The sequence below is a fragment of the Triturus cristatus genome, chromosome 11, assembly GCF_964204655.1.
Source record: "Triturus cristatus chromosome 11, aTriCri1.1, whole genome shotgun sequence".
NCBI lineage: Eukaryota > Metazoa > Chordata > Amphibia > Caudata > Salamandridae > Triturus > Triturus cristatus.
Window position 1 is genome coordinate 683,637,314 of NC_140594.1, and position 19,443 is coordinate 683,656,756.

At 45.2% G+C, this 19,443-nt stretch overlaps 1 long non-coding RNA gene across 3 annotated transcripts in view; it reads left to right on the forward strand.

Moving 5' to 3' along the window:
* LOC146785322 (uncharacterized) overlaps positions 1 to 19,443 on the forward strand; it is an 85,840-nt gene that overhangs the window by 17,002 nt on the left and 49,395 nt on the right. For all 3 annotated transcript variants that reach the window (XR_014970963.1, XR_014970962.1, XR_014970964.1), the window contains exon 2: positions 400 to 498. This is a non-coding gene — a long non-coding RNA (uncharacterized LOC146785322). The remainder of the gene's footprint in view (positions 1 to 399; positions 499 to 19,443) is intronic.

Here is a 19,443-nt window from a genome sequence, read left to right on the forward strand (position 1 = left end):
ATCAAACTTTTACTCTCCAATTCATTGACATGATCTGATGTGCGAAGGTGAAACTGGTCAGCATGTTGAGGAACACTGTGTTAGATTTTTGAAGAGACCATATCATACTTATTAAGCCTGATCACACTTAAAATTACGGTGTATGGAAAGGCAGACAGCGCAGGTCACCCTAGTTACTTCCTTCCTTTAACTAAAAGTAACCTTCAAGGACACGTTTGCCTGTAAATGTGATATCTGTTTGATTTTCCCTGGCGCGGGCACATGCTTTTGGGTGCAACCAGGTGCTTTATAAATCAGAATATTATTATTATGTCTGTGTCATATACCTACGACACATACATGTGAAATCATTATCATCATCCTTTGCTCTTAATTATGGACATGTATGTCACATTACAGCTCCTGACAGGACTTCATCAGTGAACCAGATGACATTATCTCTGGATTTGGGAGACATCCTGGCAGCAACAGTCAAACCCAGTACAATCAGTCCATCAGGTAAGCATGCCATATAGTGTTGTAAGCAATTGAATCCCAAACCATGCACAGTAACCACATTTCTGCGAAGGATATTAGCAGATATAGCCACTTCTGCATAACATCTGAAGTTGGTGTTTAAAAGGTTCCCAACATATTCAGTGATGTGTGTGTCAAGTGTGTATGCTCACATTTAATCCATGCAGAACATTAAAAGTATGGTGTCACTTCCTTCTCATGCTTCTGGATTGGAAATATCACACAGAGCTGTGGTTTTAACTGGTGAGTTTGCTTTTTTACTGCACATCTGCATTGAGCTCCTCAATGCTATGGTGTGAGTTGTCAAGTGTACACAAACAAGGTTACATGTGGAACTTCGTTGATGCTAATATCATTTGACGCAACCCTGGTCTTGCACCTCATGATTTAGTTAGGCAAATACGATAAGTTGAAGAAGGACCATATACCAGTGGCGGGAGACAGGCAATCCAAGGAGAGAACCCACTCCACTTCCAGGCAGCTTTATCAGATGCCAGTAATACATAAGAGGAGGAGGCGGAAACAGAGGAGGATAAAGAGGCAGTAGGGATGGATGAAGAAGACATTGTGCAGGTTGCAGAGGATGGTGAGACTAATTCCCTGCCCACCATTGTTGGCCCACTGGGCAAAAAATGTAAGCCCACACCTGTTCAGGACAGCATAGTGCTTACCACTCCACCCCAAGGATTGCCCTTTCCCAGCAGTCAGCTCACCAGCCACAGCATTCACCTACCTCAACACAACCATCAACCCCTCACAGCCCTTACGTCCAGATGAGACGTGCTGGTTCCCCAGCACACTGCTCTCATGACAGTGCATCCCAGGCTTTCCCCATACCATCCGAGGGACCTACCGCTCCTAGTGGGGGGCACGTGTCCCCTAGGCACCAATCTCCTGCCCACAGTCTCCCACCTGCCACTTCGCCCTTGCTGGTGGACCTGATGGTCATATCCAAGGCTGTTCCATGCAGAGTGGGCTGGCAGAAGGTCATGGTGGCCAGTGGGAGAAGGATGTTTTCCAACAGCAGGCTGAAGAGAGGCCAGACATTCGTGCCACAGGGGCTACTCTGTCTGACATGTCAGACTTACTACAGGATATGTACCAATTCCCACTGATGGTAGGCAGACTGACCCAGGTTTTGAATGAGATGGATAGATCTTGGCACAACATATCAAAGAAGATAAATAACATCATATTCATACATAGCAAAGATAGTGCAAGAGACCATGCCTTGGTGTTGATGATGGTGGAGGCATGCTGTAACGGATCCAAAGTCTTCCTTCACATCCAACACATGGAGGGGAGCCAACACATCTACCTGCACCACATCACACCCAGCCACCTGTACCACAACCTGCACAGGCACCGCCCCAAACTTAACTGGCACCATCCCCTTGCACATGCACCACACTGCACACTCAAGTCCCCCTCCTGCACAGTGATGTCCCCCACCTGTACAGCCACCATCACCCCCTGCCCAGGTACCCCCCACCTAAATAGGCAGCCACACCCCCTGTCCAGGGAACTCCCCCACCTGTAGAGCAACCTTTATCCCCTGTTCAGGCACCCTCCCACGTGAACAGGTAACCTTGTCCCCTGTCTAGGCACCTCCCCTGCCTGTACAGGCACCCTCATCCCCTGTATAGGCACCTCACCCACCTGTACAGGCAGATGCACAACACCTACCACACCACCAACAGAGTAGACACACTTACTCACAGTCCCCACCACCACAACTGTGAAATCGCAAGTGAGATCCCTTATTATCACTGTAAAACGTTGCCCAAAAGATATGCCAATAAAAATATATTCCTCACAAGTCAATACTGAGTTGCGTATTATGTGATAATGGTTAATTGGCAACCCTGATGGTTGACCATAGATGTGGTGATAGACCTGGGCGTAGTTTGCGGAGTTTTGCTACGCAGAACTCCACGAAGTTACAAAAAAACACAGCGAATTTCCGTGAGTGGCGGAGTGCAGTGCGAACTGCAGTTTGTGCTGGTATTCCTGCAGCTCAGGCAGAAATTCTACCGGAGCAGTAGCTCGTGCTCGTGAAATTACCGTTCGCGATCGCGAGCGGGGAAAAACTCCACTGCACATCGCGAAGCGGAGTGCAGAAAATGCTGTAAACTCCAGGAACGGAGCGAAGCTCACCAGCCAGGCCTAGTGGTTATAATTGTGTGTGAGTGAGACATGTACATTTGAAGAGCTATCTGTGTGACAAGGAATCATGTGGAAAGCATAGCTAAACTACTCCCAATGTACACTTCCATACTTTGAATCCACCATATATATATCATGAACACAATACAGAGATGATGTTCAAAATGAATACTTTAGATTTTATTTAAAAGAAAGGCAATTAAGTTACAGTCCATTGGAAGGAAAGAAAGGAACTCAAATATTTGCCTTTACATAGTATGGGCAAGGGGACTGGGAGGGGGTTGTGCAAAATAAATAAAGCATGCCAGGAAGCATCAGGGGAACTGGTCTATATAAAGGAGGGAAACAAATTGTCCGCACTCCAAACATGGTACAGTCACTGGTTATCCGCATCATCCTCCTTTTCCACGATGTGGAGATCCTCCGCCTTTGTGGCCTCCTTCTGGCTGGCCGGTCAGGACCAGACACCTCACAGGATTGGGAAACATGAGGACTACTAGGGGTATGAGGGAAAACAGTGTGGAAAGATGAACAGGGAGACACATGGAGGGTGGTTTGGGAGGGACCCTGGGCTAAGGCAGCCAACATGGTTACACCCAAGGAAGCAATGGTGACATTGAGGGTGGCCATAGCTCTTACCTGTTACTCTCGGAACATAACCAGTTCATCACAGAGCCACACTAAGATCTGAGAGGACATGCCTGGCTCCTCATTTCTTCCTAGAATGCAGCCACAGGACTAACAATACAGGGAGGGGTTTGGGTATCAAATAAAGGGTGTGGGGTAGAAGAGGAAGAGCTTTCCCTCAGTGCCTCGTGGAGGGGGATTAGTGGCAGGGGGTGCAGCTGGAGGCCCAGATGGAATAGGGGCCTCAAGAGATAGGGAGGGGCTGGTAGTCCACACAGAAGTGCAAATCTGTGGATCCTTGCTTAGGTACCAATATACCTGGACTAGTCCAACTCATGAGTGTTTTGTCTGCACATAATGTGGATCTGGTCTGTTTGTTGTAAAACCCTATGTGTTGTTCTAAAAATGTGCATGACAATCATTAGTATCTAATGGCCACACTAGCCAACCATCTGGGCTGAAATGCAAAGAATTATGTGTACCATTCTGAAGCATACAGTTGAGCTGTTCCACTTTATAATTTGTGAATTTGTTTCAATTTTCAAAACGTGCAAATGAAGGAATATGTGGTGTGTTCACATCCTTTATCTTAACCAAGCCCAGGCAGGGTGTTTTGTTTCTGTACAATCTAGTTGAGAAAAATCATTTGTCTTGGTATTAGACACACTCTAAACAAAGCATCATTGCCTTGAACTTGCCAATCTTTTAGTCGTCACACAGATTTCAATTCAACATTGTCTTTACAAAAGCTGTATCCTTGTATTAACAACTGGGAAATAAAGGAGGCCGAATAAAACTATTTTATTTCGGTCAGCATATTTTTACTTCCTTGGGAAGGGAGAAGTTTATAATAATAATACACTCTTCCCACGGGGTTATTGCCAGAAAAATTTGCACAAATCTATGCATATGATTCAGAGCTACCAAAAGGTGGTGTAGGGCAATGTTCCCAATGTGTATAGTTAAATACTCCATGTGGAGTACTAGCTCTGTATAAATAATGGTACTCATTATGATGATAACAAAAGATTTCATCATAATTAGATATACCACTATACATATCTTCACTTTCAAATACAACATAATGCTCTAGCTCAGAAAGAATAGATCTAACCATATTGATATCCCAATCATCATAAATACTGCCAGGAGTTATCACATCATTAAGTGAAATCTTGAATACATACAGTATTTGCAAAGACTCTGTGGGACCAAAAATATCAAATGGACCTTATCCCAAGAAATTTCAACGGGGACAGGAACTTCAGAAATGTTCACAAAGGACAAGCCTCTTCATACTGTGTGTGATGAAGAATAAGGCTTCAATACCTTGGTTACCAGCTCAACAACAGAGTGCTCTGGGAGATAATTTCCTTTCAAAAAGCAAAAAGGATACTGTTGTAAAACCGGTCCAGATTAAATGGGAAGGCAACAAGATGGAAATTGAAATGTAAATCCAAGGTCGAAAAAGTATGTCATTTTGAGCCAATTGAATGGACTTGTTCCATTCAATTATTGGTCTGACTAATCCAAGGAACAGTCATCAGTGTCGGCAAAATAGCCAGAGGCAGTCTGTGCAAAACAGGGACCTTACGTTGTATTGTAGAACACTAATGGTGGATCATAATAAACAACTTTGTTGTTAGCATGTGTTGTCAAAGACTGTAAATTCACATACAGTGTGTGCATGGTGTTGGTAGATGTAACTGGAAGAAGCAAAACTTCAGTGTCAGATATTCCCCGCCGGGGAACAGACACTTCTGTATTTGTTAATGCCTGCAAAAGGATCTCCTGTAAGGTAATGAGAGGAGGCAGGTAACTACCAAGGAGGCCCTCATGGACTACTGTGTAGGACTGACCATATGGTGTGGTTTGATTAGATCAATCAACACAAATCTTTTGCTTTTACAACCAGCAAGAGGCAGTATATGTACAGTCAGGTGACTTAAACTGCCAGGACCAGCATAGTTGCTCTGTAAGATGGGCCAGATTCTTTTTTGTCTATGACTTTTTCTAAAACCAGATCCCCTATCTTTGAAATACAGCCAGGAGTTGCTGGTTGCACCTTTACTTCTCCAGTAGCAGAACGTTACTCAAGCTCATTGGAGTGCTCATCTTAGACTTCTTTGAGTTTCTGTAGTACAGTCAAACATTCATTGATATCTAGCCAGTCCGGAATTCGGTTTTAACCGATTATGCCCGAGAGTACCCTACCGGACGAAAATCAGCTGACCCAGTTTAAACCGAGTGTCACTGATTTTCATTGTTGTTGCGCGTTTTGGCCACTTGATGGAGCCAAAGGTCGGAATATATAAGTTACGGAAGAACACCAGAGAGTTCGATTCTCCTATGAATGTGAGGGAGAGATTGTCTTGCCACTCGTGTTTCTCCACATCTGCGAGGGTCACACTCAGGGCTAATCATGAGTTATCTACGATATTCTTTAAGAAAAGTGAGTCCACTACAGCAAAAGTTGTACTGTTAACACGAATGCATTAATATGCTAATTTATATGCGGTGGAGGTTGGGGCTGCGACACCGAGGCACTTGGAGGCCGGGGCTGCAACACTGGGGCACAGCCATGGAGCGGGAAGAGACTGTGGGATCCGGCGATGAAGACAGGATGATTGCGCGCTCCTCGGGCGGGTGCGGCATACGGCGGAAGGGAGCTCCCAGGGCCTGCTGACAGAGCGCACCTCCCACAAGGAGCTGAGATACGAGCTATCTTGCCTCCAGCTGGGGAGGCAACCATCCACCCTACCTGTGGTCCCACAAGAGGCCCCCCAGCCCCTGTCCCCCAGAGAGACATGTCAGTAGAGCGTGGAAGCTGTCAGGACCTGCAGCATTATGTGGCCTCTGCGGGGATTCTTGACCCGCAACCCCATCACCGGGGGGCAGGGGGGCATGGAGGTCCTCACACGGCTCACTGGTGTTTGGGTTGCTGCAGCAGAGTCCTACGAGATGACTCACCATGGACTCCTGAGCTCCCCCGGCCTGCCCGGACCTTCCGAGAGCATCCGGATGATGAAAGAATGTGAGGACGAGCACGGGGGTGTCCAACACTTCAGAGACATTCACAGCTAGACCTGGGGGAGGCAGCTGATCTGTGCTCACTCCCAGCCACAGCATAAAGAACGTATTACATTCTATCCTCAGCAGACATAGCAAGGATGAATAATGCACTATGTGGGTATTGTGTAGTTGGCACTTTACAACTGTATTTTCTAGTTCATAGCTCCATTATGCGCATGCTAACATGTGTGACCCGAGTGCGGTTCTGGGCGCTCCAGTATGCGTTTAGTCGTGGTAACTTTTGTGCTTTGGGAGGGGGTGGGTGAAGGGGAGTATTTCACTTTGCTTAAAAGACACGTCTGCAGAGGTTTAAGGAATGTGTGCAGGCGGCTGTTGAGCTCCACGCCTCCACCTAACACTTTCTGGTGCAGCAGACCACCATGACTTTGGGAGGAGATTTGCGCAGGCAGGCGGAGGAGGAAATAAAGGGCCGGGTGTACACGTGGGTACAAACAAAAAAGTGAGGCACATACCTGTCAGCGGCAGCACACACGCATAGCAAAAAATAAAAGGCGTTGCCCAATTTAAATGAAAGCAATAACATAGAAGATGAAGTCGGCTACTTATAGTGCAACCGATGGATTCCCTTTCCCCAAAATAGAATATTTGTTTTCTAAACAAGTAACTAGTCCATAAATTGTTTAGTCACGGAGTGATTCTATGTATTTACAGGGTCAATACATTCGGAAACTGCCTGCTTGCCTCTGTGTCTCTCTCATCATATGGCGGTTAAAGTTAACTGAACACCAACTTCGAGGAAACCTGTTTGCTCTTATAATTTTAAAATGCGGATTACAGTCACGGTTTTGACGTCACAATGCCAGGAACTAGGTCCCCTCCTTGTACAAACGAGTGGTGTGTGCGCGAGACATGTGGTTTCAATTATCGCACCCGTGTCTCTAAGATTTCACAGTTCACCCCAAAAGGCTCAGAAAATGTAATTTGGAAAACTTTGGCTCCTGGGTGGTTCCAGGAGTGAGGAAGAGCAGGGGACGACGAGAAGCGTGCAGCGTGAACAGGTAAGGGATCTTTATTTTTATTTTTTATACCGCCCCCGCCACTCCTGTTCCGCAGTAGCTGCCACTGAATAAAAGTCATGGCTTTCCCACTGAACAGAACTTCGTGGGCAGAGTCTCAGCTTTTACAACAAATGCATTTTTAAAGGCTTAATGCAGTTTTATCATGTCTGTTATTTTTAGCTGCTCCAGGTTAAAAACATGCCTGTCCCCCCGTTCCCGCGCGGCTATCTAAACCAAAACAGAAAATGCGTCTGCCTAGGCCCTCGAATGTCCGTCGCCGTGTACAGTAAAACTCTCGCTTGAATAAACACTGTAGTGCATTCACGCTTGGGTCTGGCGTACTGTGAATGAGTGCACCCCGTCGGTGGAAAGGGCTTTATGTAGTTGTGCTTGGAGTAGGAACTGGTGTCATAAATGCGGAGTTATTTAACAAACGGCGGTATAAAGTCTGTCCCTGCCTGCATCACAAAACTTTAAGGTTTTATGCGACTTTAAAGAAACAGTAAATCAAGAGCACGTATTCAAATTTCGTTTCACAAGACATGAAATAGTCACATGTTTTTAAGGAGCAGGTATTGGTATTGTGTAACGTGCTAATTCTTCCAGCAATAGTCAGAGTGGCGCTGCAGGGGCTCTAGATGGTGTGAAAACCCAACAAAGCCTCATTAACAAGCGAATGGTCTTTTAAAGGCCTGTGAAGTACTGTGTGCGTGCCCGGGGGTGTATGCACTGCCAGCAACCTGCCAGGCCAGTTTACAATACTTGCATCACCCTCTTTCTGCCTGCCATTGCGCTCCATGAAGAAAAAAACATGCATTTGCGTTTCAAATGTCCGATCCTGCAGCAGCACACGTCCAAAGCCCATACATGAGAGTAACCCGATTCAAGGCCCCATTCTCCCGATTTTTTTCTAAAAAATCTCCCTCTTTGCTCTTCTGAAATGTTGGCATGTATGAGTCAGTGTTCCGCGGTCGTAATACCATAAATATACCTAGTGCAACTTCACCCTTATCTGACGAGCAATATGGAGAGCACCAGTCCCTTGCACCAAAGACATTGATGTGGTCTATCGTTGCTTTGGGAGAAAGGGTCAAGGGGCCAGCAGCTCAACTTTTCAGATTGGAACAGCAAAGAAAAGTGCAATGGTCATAGGATTTTACTATAAAGGAAACAACTGAAAAGGTTTAAAATAGCTCAGCACTGTGCTGGAACTATAAAGACACATTTCCAATAATGCCTGTTAAAAGTTATTAGCATGAAAGTTGATCTTACTATAAACCCCACTTACTTGAAGATGACAGCGGTCGACACACATCGTAGGGTTTTAGCTTCAAGACTGTTGATCGAATAAATGGATTTTGCAAAAGTCCCTGGGAGTGCAGCTAGGGCCGGCTTTAGTGCTGGTGGCGCCATGTGCGACAATGTTTGTTGGCGCCCCCCAATAACCACCTCCACCACGGATTCTCTCACTAGCACCCTTTAGCAGTGACCAAGTCACCATAACCACACTCTCTCAGATGCATTGAATTAGTTATATAGCGCCACTCATACCAGTGTAGGGTGTCCGAGCACTTTGCATCACACACACATTACACAGAGACAATCAATCATACGTGTGTAAATCAGTGTATAAGAAATGTTACATAAGCCAAAGGACTGGAAGTGTAGGAGTGACATGTCATCCATACAGGTAGGCAGTATAGCTTAAGAGTGCTTGGTGTGGAGAAGCACCAATGCACAGTCGAAAAAGAAACAGCATAGTTGGGAGTTTTCTTTAATAATAAGAATTGATTTCTAGCCAAATTAACCCTTTTTGCAACATTAATCAATGTTCTAATAATGTATACTTTGCAGTGTGTATGCAGTTCTGGGATGAAAGTTAATAGCTCACTATTCTATATTAGGATTTTAAGTTATAAATTGCAAGTAACAAAAGGATGTCTCTTTTGAAAGCTGTAACCTGCTGATCTGTTTACATCATACCCACTCTGTAATCTACTTGGTACACGTTCTTTGCAGCAGGCATATTAACCCTCTGCACTTACTTCGCCTAAATCAAAACCTCAACTATACAAAATGCTGATCTCTCTCCAGGAAGATAATTAATCACACAAGTTTTCTTGACATTTATGTGAGGCCTGGTAATTGCCGGCGTAAAGAAACGCTGCAGCAGGTGCTTCAAAAGCTTAATAAACCAATTAAGAAAGTAAACAATAATAAAAGCAAAGCGTCCCATAAACACCGGTAAAACACCGTTTCAGTTGTTTTTTATGGCGCGGAAATTAGTAACCACTGAAAAGCACTGTTTTTTTGAGGTATTGAAATCACTGGAAAACACTGAAAAAACACCACCAGAATTTACCAAAAATAGAAACTGAAAACAGGAAAGCCTATTGATATCAAAAGGCGTTTCTGCCACCATTGTGCTAGGATTGTCTAGGTCTGGAATCCACATCTCGATGCCAAACAGGACCTCATAGGGGGTCGTACCACCCAAGGCAGATTGTTTACAGCTCTCTGGACCCCTTGGAGGTGATGGATCCAACTACCAAATTAACCTAAATCTCTAACAGTTAAAGACTGCTTTAAGTCATGGTTTTTCCTTTCCTCTATCAAATATCTGTCAGAAGAAAGGGCAAGGAATAGTGCACAAACACAATCAATCAATCAGGGGTTTGTGTAGCGCGCTACTCACCTGTGAGGGTCTCAAGGCGCTGGGGGGCAGCTCCGGATCAGTCAAAGAGCCAGGTCTTGAGGTCCTTCCTGAACGTGTGCAGGGTCGGGGAGCGTCTGATGTTCACAGGGAGCTCGTTCCAGGTTTTGGCTGTGATGTAGGAGAAAGCTCTCCCACCGGTTCTGTTTCTGCAGATGCAAGGACCTGTGCCAGGGGGAGGTTGGCGGAGAGGAGGTTCCTCTTGGGTATGTGGAAGGATACACTCTCGTTGAGGTATTTGGGTCCGATGTTGTGGAGGGATTTGTAGGCACTGGCTCTCGACGGGGAGCCAGTGGAGGCCTCGTAGGTGTTGGGTCATGTGCTCATGGTGCGGTGTCCGGAGGACAAGTCTGGCTGCGGTGTTCTGGATGGTCTGGAGCCTGTGCAGAAGAGTCTTGCTGATTCTGGTGTAGAAGGCATTGTCGTAGTCCAGTCTGCTGGTATTGAATGCGTGGGTGATGGTCCTTCTACATTCGGGGGGGGATCCACTTGAAGATCTTACGGAGGATGCAAAGGCAGTTGAAACTAGTGGAGGCAACTGAGTTGATCTGGCGGTTCATGGAGAGGGAGGAGTCAAGGATGATTCCGAGGTTCCGAGCGTGGTCTGTAGGGGTGGGTGGGCTCCCAAGGGCAGAGGGCCACCAGGTGTTGTCCCAGGCGGAGGTGCAGGGACCGAGGATGAGGACCTCGGTCTTCTCTGAGTTTAGCTTCAGGCAGCTGTCCTTCATCCAGGCTGCCACGTTCTTCATACTTTCTTAGAAACAGAGTCTGGTGTCTTCGGGATTCTTTGTGAGCGAGAGGAGGAGCTGGGTGTTGTCGGTGTAGAATACGATGCTGAGCCCATGCTGTCTGACAATGGCAGCGAGGGGGGCCATGTAGATGTTGAAGTCCGCAAAGGGGAGGAGAGAGATGGGCCTTTTGTTTTTCAGGTCCGTTGGGTCGGCCAATGGTTTTTTGAGGAGGGGTTCTACCTCCGCCCGTTTTCAGTCATCTAGGCAGATGCCTGATCTGAGGGAGGCATTGATGGTGCGTCCTAGTTCGGGTGCGATGATGGTGGTGGCTCTGTGGAAGATGTGCGGTGGGCAGGGGTCAGTTGGGGCTCCTGAGTGGGTTTTCTTCATGGTCGCTGTGATGAGTTAGACGGTAGCGGGATCCCAGGACGTGATGGTCGGCTTATCGGCAGCAGTGGGTAAGGGGGTGGTGCTCGTCGTTGGTTTGCTGAAGTTGTCATTTAGGGCCTTGATCTTAAGATGGAAGTAGGCGATGAGCTTGTCGCGGAGTTCTTGGGACGGTGTGACGTCTGTAGCTTCGCAGGTGGGTTTTGCGAACTGCGGTATGACTTTGAAAAGTTGGTTAGCATTGGTCACATTGGTCTGGACTTTGTCTCTTATGAAGGTCCATTTGATGTCTCTTATGTGCTGGTGGTATTCCTTCAGGTGGTCCTTCCGTACTTCTGTGGTTTTCAGGTTTCATCAGGTTTTCTCTAGGTGTCTGCAGGAGCATCTGGCTTCTTGAAGTTCTGTGGTGAACCAGGTGGCTTTTAGCGGGTACTGTTTGGCGGGGGCGTAGGGGTGCGAGCTTGTTGGTGCAGCAGGAGATCCAGCAGTGAAATTCCCTGGCTGCGAAGTTGGTGTCGGTCGCAGCGATGGGGGGGTATTGACGGAGGGTGGTGTTGAGGTGCTCCTCTGTGACCTTGCTCCAGTTCCGTTGACGCGGGCGTGGGGTGGGTTTGGGTGCAGTGGTGGTGTTGAAGGTGAAGTGGACGCAGTGGTGGTCAGTCCAGAGGGGCTGGGTGGTGTGGCAGAAGCGGATGTTTGTTCCCCCCGTGAAGATGGGGTCGAGGGTGTGATCCGCTTTGTGGGTGAGTGTGTTGGCGAGCTGCTTCAACCCAAGGTTGGCAAAGTTGTCGAGGAGTGTAGTGGAGTCGGGGTCGTTCCCATTGTCGAGGTGGAAATTCAGGTCCCCGAGTAGAATGTAGTCCATGGAGGTGATGGCGTGGGGTGCAGAGAGCTCGGCGATGGTAGTTGCGTGGTGGGTGCAAGGTGCCATGTAGCAACGTCCTGGGGCTTGTCTGGATTTAGAAGTGGAGGTGTTTTGTGTTGGAGTGGGGGTCACTCATGCTCGATGTGAAGAGTTGGATAGGGGTCTTATGTGTGATGGCGAGTCCTCATCCTAGGCGGTGCGGACAGTTCTTTCTCTGGATCTTGTAGCCGTTAGGGATGGCGGTGGTGATGTCGAGACCGGAGGTGGCATTGGTCCAGGTTTTCGTGAAGAAGGCGACATCAGGCGAGAGGGTGTCAAGCAGGTCCCAGATCTCAACGGCATGTCAGTGCAGGGAGCGTACTTTGAGCAGGATGTAAGTCAGGGTTTTGGTGGTGTGTGTATTGGGCATTCCTTCGGCGGTCGTGGGGGCTCTGTCGATGGTGAAGGATTTGTGGCAGTGTTTGCACGAGAACTGCCTGTGGGTGGTGTTCGGCGAGGATCTTGCGCAGTCGGCGTGTCTTCCTGAGTTGAGAGTGTGGAGGGTGGTTGAGTCATAGCGATGAGGCCTCGGAGAACCAGGGGTCCTAGCGCTGGTCATGGTCGGGTCACGGACTGGCGCAGACGGGCTTGCCCAGCGAAGCGCGACAGCCGCCATTATGTAGAGTAGGGACTTGTAGCTGGGAGGCGGGAGCGGGGTGGTCAGGGTGAGGGGTTACAGGTGAACGCGGCAGCGGGAACAGGGGAAATATGGTGGGAAAGAAGGGGAATGAGCAACAGTGGTGGGGCAAAAATACAAGAGGATCACAGAATCAGGCACAATACAGTGAATTAAGCGCAGTCGGGCACAATATAGCACAAATCTAAGAAAAAGATAAGACTAGTATCAGGGTGGAATCGAACCCTGTAACGGTGAGCCTGGCAGGTGACTCACAGCAAAGCGGAGCTGCCAGGGAGAGTGCCCATTGTATTCCAGTAAGCCTTAGATGCAAACGCTGGGCCTTGGTCCGAACCGAATGCCTCTACTGCATATGTCCTGATAAAGACTTGCAAATCTTTTATAACAGTTCAAGTGTCAGCCAATCGATGTGGGTACACACATTGGAATCTACAACATAAATCCAACACTAGCAGAATCTATTTAAAGGAGACATCACTCTATAGTGGCTCGCAGTAGTCCATATACACACAGGCCAGAGGATTGTTCGAAATCAAGAGAGGTGTCTACAGTGGGCTTGCTATGGTGGAAACTTCTATTTGTTGGCAAATGTCATATTTAGGGACATACTGTTTCACCTGCTTGTATAGACCTGGCCACCAATAGTGTTGCTGTAGTAGTAAAACTGTAGCCGCCACACCCGCATGGGCACAAGCTAGCCCTTTATGTGCTGCCACGATTAGTTCTGGTCTACGATCTGAATTTTTAACTAAATTATCTCCTACTTTGGGAAGACAAGCAAATGGAATGTTTTGCACATGCAACAGGTATGAGTATTTTACTGAAAATGATTTTGGTACATGAGTGCCAAAGCATGAAGCTGTGACAGCCATCATGATGTTTCCATCTACCCTTGTGTAAGAACAAGATATTGCAGCGTTGACAGCAGTTTGCACTGCTGCCTTTGTGGCTTCATCAGCCAGTGAATTACCTGCAACATGTATTCCTACACGTTGGTGGTTAAGTGTGTGGAAAACCTAAACCCATGGCAAACTTCCTTTAAGACTTGCCCCGTTTCCCCAAAGAGGTTTGTGCTTGATAGTATACCCTTTAGAGTCTCTTAATCCATTCTGGCTCCCATAGAGTAAGTAATCATTGTAAGACTGGACACAGTAATACGAATCACACACTATAAGTATGGGGAATTCTGGATCTGTATTCTAGTGTCAGAAGTAGAGCTTTCAATTCAGTCAGCTGTGCAGTGCAATCACCTAGTGACTATGTAAATGTTTTAAGAGGCTGGAAATTCCCATCCTTTATTTTACCCCTTACCGCTGTGCAAGCGGCGGAGTATTGATATTTTATTCCAACTGCTGGCTGGACAGAACCATCAGCATTGACTATGAATTCATACTGATCTTGAGGCATAACTTAATTGTGCACAGGGTATTTGTGTTCGTATTGCAGGTATGCTTGTGTTTGTGTTGGAGAGTCGAAGACATAGTCTACGTCAGTGTATCCATCTAGGATGTAAGGCTTTCACTTTCAGAACTCTGGCCTTTGTGGCAGCTTATAAGGCTGGGGTGAGAGTTATTACACTTATGCATTTCTCCTGAGCCAATGATCTTTCCTTCACAACAGCCGTCTGAACTGAAGTCAGTATTTTAACTGTAGGTGCAAACGCATCTCTGCATTGGAATATGAAAGCGATTTATGTCTAATCGGTGCAGTGTCACCCTCATTGAAAGTGACCTATGTGTAGCTTGTGGTCCCTGTGCTTACATGTATCACCAAGTGTGTGGTGTTCGCATGTGTGTAAGTCTTTTAAAACTAGCATATCAGTTTGTATTGAATGCAAGATCTGTGTATGTTCTGGTGTCCAATGTGCATTTGAAATGTCTGGACATATTAATTTATATACTCGTTTTATCCGTTGTGCATAAACTGGTATGTATATTCTACCAAAATTTAGAAATCCCAAAAGTGATTGTAGCTTTTTGATTGTGTTGGGTGGTTTAAAGAGTGCACTAAGCTTTTGCCTTCATTTGATAGCTCATTTCCCAAAAACAGGACACTGAGAAAAGCTATTTTTTATTTCTGGAAACTAAATTTGTAGCCTATTTGAGCAAAACCCAAAACAATGCGATCTACTCTGACTAGGTGTGTTACTAAGACATCCTCTGTAAGGTATATGTCATCGACATAGGACAATGCTTCCTGGTCAAAATTTTGTAACAGTCCTGTTACACGGGATGAGAACACACCTGGGCTATTTTTATACCCTTGAGGCAATCAGCAAGATTGCTTTGTGACCCGAGCACGGTATTTGCTGTTAAATACCTTCTTCCAGGCACTACGGTTTGGACGAAAAAAGGCATTGGAAAGGTCTCATGTTGTTGTATATTTGTTGCACGCAAAATTGCATATTAATGCTGTGCTGTGTGAATTTTGTACTGCAAATATGTGAATGTGACTGCTTAATTGTCTGTTGTCTAAGACTAAGCCCTAAGAAGGTTATGGTTTCGCTATCAGAAACAAAGAATTGTTCATTGTTGAGATACAATGTTCAATTATGGCTTGATATTCAAGTTGTGTTAGAATTTCTCTAACTGGGCATTTAACTGCTTGTTTAATTGGGCATTGTGGTTGCACTTGCGGGCTAGACCTTATGGGTATTATATGAAAATGTGAATCTTCATTCCAGCCCACATGGTGGCGATATAATGCCGTGACTTGTGCAAGGGCCCATTTTTTGGCATACACCTGTTTAACTAATATGGGAACAAGGACCGAGAAGGGTGGTAATATCACAATTTCTCCTAGTGGGACTTTTCATACAAACTTGGATGGACAATCTTTTTAACCTCTTCCGTGCTCATGACGTCTCCCAGCCGTCATGAGTCACGATGGGCGTGTGCGGACGACGGCCGGGAGACGTCATGACCACGCCCGAGAATGGAATGTCCAGCACTGCGGGAGCGCTGCGGCGGAATTTGCGCCGCAGCGAAGAGGTTAACCAATGCCATAGCCAAATGTCAGGCTCTCCCAAAAGAAAACTTTAATGGTACTGGGTATATATCCCGCAATTTGGAGTTGCAAATGACACAATGTGGCTGGAGAAATAACTCTCTGATCCGGTGTTTCCACCTGAACATTCTCATTAGATGCTTTCGCCACCAGAAGCTCTTTAAGATTCTGGTGAACTATTGTGACCTCTGCCGTACTGTCTAGCAGAACATGTGTGCGAAAGGTTTCCCCTAGGTACTTTTAGGTCCAAGAGGAGGGGAAAGAGACAATTAAAGAGAAAAAACCTCTTATCTGACCTATCTTATTTCTATAGACTTAATCACTTTTGTGTTGCATTGTACCCCTGAACACAATAGGCCTTTCAAACTGCACAAACCAAAAGGATAGACACGCAGCGCACCTCTGTAAGGATTTATGCACCTAAATAATTTGGATGGAATTGACACAAATATTGTAAACAGTGGGATCAATCGCTTTCGTTGTGCTCTTAAAAAACAGAACGTAGGAATGAGTAATGGCCTAATATATCAGGATATCCAAAAATTTTCAGAGGAGTTAAACCTCTAGAATATTTTCGTGTCTACTACAACAGTTGGAACACGGAACAGGTGTTTGGAAATCAGAGGCCACGCCAATAAACACACAGAGAACCCCTATGTTTTCGCCGTTCAGATGATAAAGATACCTGTAATAATACACTGGTCCTGAAGAAGGAGACGTGGAATTTATATTCAGTCTCCGAAACGTACGTCGACCGGGAGTACCGACCATACACTGGGAGATCCACAGAAGAATTCAATCTCAACGTCCTGATCCTAGAATCTTAGGACTTAGCAAGAACTATTCAAAATTTATATATATATTTTCTTTGAATTAGAATTTGAGCAGGATCTCTTGCCAGAGTTGGTTTGTGGTTTTAATAAGAAATCAAAATTTTCCTTGGTAGAATGTCTGATAGTATGCAAGAGTGAGTGATAGGTGAGAATGTTGATGTGACAGTTTTTCTCATTTTCCTTTGGGGTCTCTTTACACAGGTTTCTTTATACAGTTTTGTCTTTTATATTCACAAGTATCTATGAAATTAAATTTATGTGGAAACATTGTGTGAAGTAACGTATGTTCTACATATGAATTAGATTCTAAATAGAACAATTATGAATGTTCTGTTATGTATATTTTTTAAAAAAAGAAAATAATGTAATATAAAAAAGATAATGCTTTTGAAGTAACTTTGCATTCGGGGGTTTTTTGCAACACAAAAGTGATTAAGTCTATAGAAATAAGATAGGTCAGATAAGAGGTTTTTTCTCTTTAATTGTACTGTCTAGCAGAGTCAGAGCCCATTCCTTGTTCAGAAGCAGAATCCTCAATACGAATGGCTTATTTAATTGCAAAAACTGCCACTTTTTTCTTCTTGAATTGAGGCTTTTGTTGTGGAAGTATTTTGGATGATTTCTGAAAGGAACAAGAAGGACATGCATCAGTATACTGATACCTAGCAGGCTGTTTATAGGTTCACAGTTACGCAAGTTGTAGCACTTTTCAGATGATTTCTTTCCGTAGAAGACTCTGGTGCCTGCCTCAGGGATACCCTTTTCAGAATTGCCCTTTAATTGAGGTTTATTTGGTCTGACCCCACATTATCTCAAACCATAGATGTGTAGGTTTCATCAATAATGTAATGTATTTAGTGCTCTTGGTCTGCCAAGGCGTCCTCTTCAAGGCGTTAGCATACTGCCAATGCTGCTGCTCCCTCTTTAATATTACATAATACAATTGAGGATACTGTAGCAAAATTGCCAATTAATTTCATCCCCAAATACAGGTCAGGGGATGCCCTGTATTCATTTTGTATCTATTTGAGCACATGAGGCAAAAAAGCTATGTATGATGTACATGTGTGATGGTATAGATTGCAGGAAACACTGTGCCCCATGTGGCGCATTCATATTTTGGGGGAACCATCCCTAAAGGTAGGCACATTCTGAGAATTCTGTGTTTATCTTGGGGTCCTGTGTGAAGAAACACTGCTTTAAGTGGATTTGGTTTTTAGGCACTCCAGAATGGTATTTCCTCCCATCTCGTGGCAACCTTACCCATATTTGCATTAATAGTGACTGGACTAATTGTTGGCATTGCTAAATGCAGTTTAGCAACTTGAGCTGCCCTCACTGGGTTTGTTGTTATTGTTCACATAAACTGTGTCATACGTCTGCATAATCTAACTAGACTTCTGTAAAGTGTGCAAAGCTCACCCTCTGTGAGTGCTGCTATTTGTGTATATGGTGTGTAACCGGCTAAGACTGGCCATGTTGCCCCATAATTGCTGAGGGGGCCTAGTCTGACGTTTGCTAGTGGATGTGGATGGGCACCTTGAAATCAGTTTGTGTTTTTCTGAAATGTAAGAGCAGTTTCTAAATCTTCATTAACTCTGTAATTGTGAGACATTACTGCTTCAGTGTATGTGTGGAAATTTCTAGTGTTGGAGTCTGCTGCCAGAAATGCTACCCATGAATTGATTACCTCTGTTTTATGCGCTTCATGGGCTTCTACCACAAAGGTAGTATCCCCTCCCACAAGAGCGAGAGCACAGCGTTTGTAACATCTGTTTTACTCCATGTCTGCAGTTTAGTGGTATAACCACTGGTACTGCATTAGCCAATTTAATGAATGGAATTCGGAGAAGGTAGACTATAGTGGGGTGATCCATTGAAAGGTTCAAGCTTGACAACCTACAGACAAGATTTGGGGTTCCCTATTCTAGCTGAGGAGGATTTTTCCCTATCAACACTGACGTCTCCATTCAAATGTGACTAAGGGTTTTGGGCACATGTACGTAAACTACTCAGGGGGCCCATTAAATAAGTACCTGGCCCATAACGTTGGTAGCCTCAAGTCATACAGTTCCTACTGTTTTAGTAAGACTGTTCTTTTTGGCAACCTAAGTGTCAAACCTCATACCATCACAATATGTTGACCTGGTTCCCAGATAGCTCACAGTGTGCCATCTTGAACTGTGAAACTTATAAGGGTACCTAATGGTGTCTGCAAACTCAGAACATGACAGCCCTAATTCCCCTAAGGAAATCGTGAAAACAGATCTAAGGGTACCTAATGGTGTCTGCAAGCTCAGAACATGACAACATTAATTCCCCAAAGGAATTAGTGAAAACAGATCTACCCTTTTGTTTTTATCTCAGGCATGCCCAAAGGGAGACATGAGAAATACGCAAATTGCCATTTCAAACAATTTGAAACAATTGGATTCCTATGTAAAATATGTATGCTGCAATGATTAGGAGAAGGAAACAGAGCATTGTAACCAGCCTTACAAGAGTGGTGGAAAGGATCAATAATTCAACCATTATAATTATTACATTGAATTTATGAATAAATCTAATTTTATTCCTACCTAGCACTACCTATCCTAGAGAGCATAGGGTGACTGCGGTTCTACTAGATACTTTGGAGTGGTCTTACTCCCTATTTACTTGCGTGCATGGTTCATCTGGAAGCCAGTCTGACATATAACAGACCCCTCACAGGATAGTGATGAAATTCAGTTGTGCTGAAGTTCAGGCACGGATGACCACGACAATCTGTGGAAATGCTTCTCTGCCAAACAAAGGCTTGGGGCAGTTTACTTAATAAAAACTGGCCCAATT